Here is a 6,000-nt window from a genome sequence, read left to right on the forward strand (position 1 = left end):
ATGAGCAGGAACACGATCTGGCCTGCCTTAGCTCCTCCCGACAAGATGGCCGCCTGCACGAGGAAAGCGTGCAATTGGCCGCTCAAGACGTGATGTCGTGACGTCACGTCTTGAGCAGCCAATTGCACGCTTTCCCCGTGCAGGCGGCCATCTTGTCGGGAGGAGCTAAGGCAGGCCAGATCGTGTTCCTGCTCATGGCTGGCTGCAAAAAAGTAAGTTTTTTGCCGGCGTCCGGGCTGGGGGAAAGCTTCGCCGCTGTCATCTCTCTCCCCCCCTCCCGGAGCAAGGCTGCTTTTCGCGCCCTGCTCCGGGAGGGGGGGAGAAGAGATGACAGTGGCGAAGCAACTTACTTTTAGCTTTTAAGTTTTTTTCGCTTATTTTTTGGATTCGCCGCTGTCATCTCTTCCCCCCCCCCTCCCGGAGCAAGGCAGCTTTTCGCGCCCTGCTCCGGGAGGGGGGAGAAGAGACAAGCGGCGAAACAACTTACTTGCACGGGGGAAAGCGGTCTCCGTGGCAGCCCCAGTCCTCTCCCCTCCTCCCGAAGCCAAAAAAAAAAAAAAGCTTTTTTTTTTTTGGCTTCGGGAGGAGGGGAGAGGACTGGGGCTGCCACGGAGACCGGCACCCATGATCGCGGCCGGGGCAGGTGAGCGGGGGCTGGGGGAAAGCTTGCCACCTACCCTTACCCATGCCTCTACCGCCTGGGTCAGGGTAGGCGGTAAGTTTGCAGGTTAAACGCGCGACAAAACGGCAGGGAAAGGTAGCGTTAGTCGGGGCGCGGGTTACGGGATGCTAGGGGAATAGCTAATTGGCTCATTTGCATGCAATATCGAGCTAATTCGCTTGTTTGCATGCAATATACATGCCGCGGGCGGAAGGGGTTACCCGGGGAATTTAGGACGCGGTAGGAGTAGATTAAAGGGGATTCGGGATCGCAGGAAGGGCTAACGCGGCCGGAACGTGAGTTAAAAGCGGCTTAGGAGCAGGGTAAACGCGGCCGCACTTTACAGGATAGGCCTGAATGAGAGGTCGGCAGAGAAGGGCAGGTTACAAGCTCTTTTTTCACCTACTGAGCCGTTCCATCATGCCGCCCTGCAGCCACGCCCCCTAAGTGACGTCATCAGGAGGGGCCGGAATCGCTGGGATAAATTCAGGAGAGCAGCGGCGACTTTTGGAGGACTTTCAGCTGGGAACCTCTCTCTGAGAGGTCGGCAGAGAAGGGCAGGTTACAAGCTCTTTTTTCACCTACTGAGCCGTTCCATCGTGCCGCCCTGCAGCCACACCCCCTAAGTGACATCATCGGGAGGGGCCGGAATCACTGGGATAAATTCAGGAGAGCAGCGGCGCGCAGCCAAAGCTGCGCGCCCCTGGGCGAAAACTTTTCTCTACTTTACCTAACCATATGGGCAGGAAAAGGAAACCAAAAGTTTGGACTTCATCTCCAGCGACTACGGAGGCTAGAGGGCCGATGGACCAACATATTGTAAGGCGGGTAAGTCAAGCTGCCCGCAATACAATTCCTGAAATATCTTTTTCCTCAGGAGCTTCAGACAGCCCGAGCCAGCAGTTACAAATTCAACCCCACCTGGACTTTAATGTCCCTATCCAACCAGGTTTAAGGATGGAAGAAAGTACTATGGATAATGATGCACCTCTCCCCACAGATATTGGGGAGGTGGTGGAACCGGGATCTAATGAGGGACTTGGACTACAGATATCTAGTCCAGTAACCATAGATCCCCAGAATATAACCTGGTGGATGTATGGAGAGCAATTAATGATTTGCAAAATGTAATGACTGGATTTATGGCTCAGACTAATAAAGGAAACCTAGAGTTAAAAAATGATATAGAGTCACATGATAACCGTTTAAAACAATTAGAGGAAGCAGGCAGGGGGGCTACAGTGCAGCTAGCAGCCCTCCAAACTGCAAATAATTCCTTTATTAAGGATTCCCTAACAACTCAGCGGCAAATTGAGAGACTGGAAAATGAAAATAGGGTTAGGAACTTGAGGTTTTTGAATTTCCCAATGACCAGACTCCTTTCAGCCACTGATTTGTTGAAGAAATATTTAAAAGAAAATTTGTTCATACTAAATATGGATGATCAATCTATCTCAAAAATATATTATGTTTTGAGTTCTAGAGTAAAGAGACAGGAAGGAGAGGAAGGTATGGACAGTATCCAACAAAAGTCCCCTAATTTAACCTCCTTCCTGGAGTCATCAATAGGTGACATACCTCAAAGAGCCACACTTCTTGTGACTTTTTGCAGAGAGAAGGACAAGGTTAATATTCTTGAAAAATATTTTAGGAATAAAGAATCTTTGTTCTGTGGTTATAAAGTCCAGGTATTTTTTGATGTATCACGTTCTACTCAGTACAGGCGGAAGCAATTTCTTATGTTGAAACCTAGAGTAGTGTCCATCGGGGCAACATATTTTCTTAAATTCCCCTGTAAATGTGTAATAGTGTACCAGAAGAATAAGTTTATCTTTCAGGACCCATCTCATTTAGAAATTTTTTTGGTAGATAAAGAAAGAGGTTGAATTAGGATTGACTGCATAAATAAAGTAATCCAGCTTTATGTAATCTGATAGAAAAACATTTTCCTTTGTGTTTTTGCTTAAAAAAGATTCCTCCCATGTAGTGGACTATAGATTGAGGTATTGAAAAATTTTCCTGTAAACATTAAGTGGATTTATAAGATGTTATACCAAAATTTGTTCCTTGTTTTTTTGCAATTTGTATAATTTGTAAAAACTCTAATAAACTATAAATTAAAAAAAAAAAATCTGCTCTAGCTGAGTTCCAAATTCAGTTTCGTTAGTAGGTCCCTGTCCCAGAGGACCTGAGGCAGGAGAGGGTGAAGCAGTAATGGCTCCACCTTCCTTCCCTCATTCCCCCAACAGCGACTTACACAGATGCCCCCCTGAAGCAACTGACACCCTCTCCCCCTCCCCCACCATGCAAATCATTCATCATCTCCTCCCCTCCCTGAAGCAACTTCTCCCCCAGGAGGGAGCAGCTGACTCACCCCTCACCCCTTGCCCTCTTCCCAGAGCAATTCAACCCTCACCTTCTCTCCTCCACTGAAGAACCTCCCTCCTGACCCCCCCAAAGCAATTCCCTCACCCCCTTCATGCACATTCCTAGTAACTCGTCCAACAGGAGCGTTGGGTTTTACCATAGCACCTCTGGCCTTCCTCCTTTCTCTCACCTCGCTTTACCTCTTTAGCAAGCCTTTCCTCTGCTTGACCTCTTGCTCTTCTGATTTCTCTCCTCGTCTCCTTCAGTTTCACCATTTCCCCGGGTTCCTCTTTTTAAGATTCCTTGCACTTCTTGAACACTGTTCCTTTTTGCCTTTGCTTTTTTCAGCCTCCTCCTTTGAGAAGCAGATCCACTGACATTTTTATATTTTATTGCATTTATAAGTCACCTAACACTAGAAAGGCCTAGGCGGTGAACAAAGAAACAAGTTAAATCAAGAGCAAGACAAAACAACATGCATTCAAAATCAAAATGTGTTGCATTTCTTATATAAATATTTCTTGCCTTTGCAACAGCCCCTTTTAATCTGGTGCACTGCTATTTATTTATTTATTTAGTTGGTTATTTTATGTACCGTCGTTCCAAATAAAGATCACAACGTTTTACAGCATAACATACATATAATGGCATGCCCTAAACAATGACTAAATGTAATCACATACATTTATTTATTTATTTATTAGTTTTTATATACCGGGGTTCCTGTATAAAATACATATCACCTCGGTTTACAAGGAAATGAAACTAACGCCTCGCAGGGCGATTTACATTGAAACGAGAAAAACACTTCAAACAGGTAACAGATAAAGGGGTGGGCATAACAGGGAATATAGGAAGAAACTATAGAAACGACATGTGTTTAGCATGTCCAATTTGTTTTGATAATGCTGCTGGGAAAACTATGTACAAACCTATGTACAGGGGGAGGTGGTTCAAAGTCTATCCTTTGGTAAAATACAGAGATTGTATTCTTTCGACTCTTAGATGTCCGGGAATGCTTGTGCGAAAAGCCAGGTCTTTAGCTTCTTTTTGAACGTAGTGTGGCAAGGTTCTATACGAAGATCCGGTGGGAGCGAGTTCCAGAGTGTGGGACCCGCAGTGGATAGAGCTCGTTTCCTCAGGGAGGTTTTCGCCGGCTGGGTTACAAGCATGTTCTTATAAGCATTTCTCGTCGGTCTTTTGGAAGTGTGTAGCTGTAGTTGAAAAGTTAAATTGAGAGGAGAGATATTATATAAGGGCTTGTGTATCATCATGATGCTTTTAAAGTGAATCCTGTGTTTAATCGGTAACCAATGCAGGTGCTGGAGGATGGGGGTGATATGATCCCTTTTTTTGGTGTTTGTGAGAATTCTTGCTGTAGCGTTAAGAACCATCTGGAGTGGTTTAGTGGAGCTGGCGGGAAGGCCCAGAAGGAGTGAGTTGCAATAGTCCAGTTTCGGGAGTATGATGGATTGTAGAACCAAGCGGAAGTCTCTGTAGAGTAGTAGTGGTTTTAATTTCTTTATTACCTGTAATTTAAAGAAGCATTCTTTTGTGGTGTTGTTCACGAATTTGTTGAGGCTGAGTCTGTTATCTAGGAGTACACCCAGGTCTCTTACTTGTGGTGATATGATGTCTTTGGAGGTGGCAGGGGATTGGCTGGCTGGTAAGGTGATGGGTGCAGTATGATTTTCATGATTTACATAACATACATAGCATGAGCATTGACAATGTAATCAAGATTACAGGGTGTTCTAGTGTTTTAACTAAAGGTACTAGGATGAGAGTTTAGTGGGGGGTTTTAAGATGTTTTCGATTTTTTTATTTTGATGTCATTGGGATGTGTTGGGCTGTTTAGTTCTATAGTTGGTTTATTAACGTATTTGTTCCCTGTACGTACCTGGATCAGTCCAGACAGTGGGTTATGTCCCCAATCCAGCAGATGGAGTCAGCACAAGCTTTGAGGGGGCGTATCCATATATACTACTACCCCCTCTGCAGGAGTTCAGTATCGAGTATATCAAAGCCCGAGTAGAAACCCCCGAAGGATCAAGTTTGTGGAAACAGATAATGAAAACAATTGTAACCGCAACAAGTAAACCGCAAACATTCTACCAACTTGTAGGGAGCTGTGAAAAACAGTGAAAAGAAACGACTGTGAAGACACTGAACACTGCGAGCAAGAAGTAACGCAGAGCAGAGCAGGATCAAGAACCCAAACGCGGTGGGCGTCTAGACTGATCCATGGTACTACAGGAACGAAAATTAGCAGGTAAGTAATAATTTTCTTTTCCCTGTACATACCTGGATCAGTCCAGACAGTGGGATGTACCCAAGCTTCCCTAAATCGGGTGGGGTCCTGCGAGGCCTGCTCGGAGAACCTGCTCGCCAAAGTGTCCAGAGATCGAAGAGGCGAGGTGCAGACGATAGTGTCTCAAGAACGTGTGTAACGATTTCCAGGTGGCTGCTCTACAAATTTCTTGCGAGGATACCGAGCAAGACTCCGCCCAGGACGCCGCCTGAGAACGTGTAGAATGCGCTACGATTCCGGGTGGGGAAGTCCGACCCGCCCCAATGTAGGAAGCAGCAATGCCAGCCTTCAGCCATCTGGCAATGGTAGTCTTCGAAGCCTGAGACCCCTTCTTAGGGCCGGACCAGAGTACGAAGAGATGGTCAGAGATCCGGAACTCGTTTGTAGCCTCCAGATAGAGACGCAAAGTGTGCTTTACATCCAGGAGACGGAGAGACTTCGGCTCTGAGGAAGAGAAGGACGGCAACTCCACCGTCTAGTTCACATGGAATGCCGAAACCACCTTCGGAAGAAAGGAAGGAACGGTGCGAAGCGAAACTCCAGAGTCGGAGAAACGGAGATAGGGCTCTCTACACGACAGAGCCTGCAGCTCCGAGATGCGTCGAGCGGAACAGATGGCCACAAGAAACACAGTCTTGAGAGTGAGATCCTTTATCGTTGC

The sequence above is a fragment of the Rhinatrema bivittatum genome, chromosome 14 (assembly GCF_901001135.1).
Source record: "Rhinatrema bivittatum chromosome 14, aRhiBiv1.1, whole genome shotgun sequence".
Classification (NCBI taxonomy): Eukaryota; Metazoa; Chordata; class Amphibia; order Gymnophiona; family Rhinatrematidae; genus Rhinatrema; species Rhinatrema bivittatum.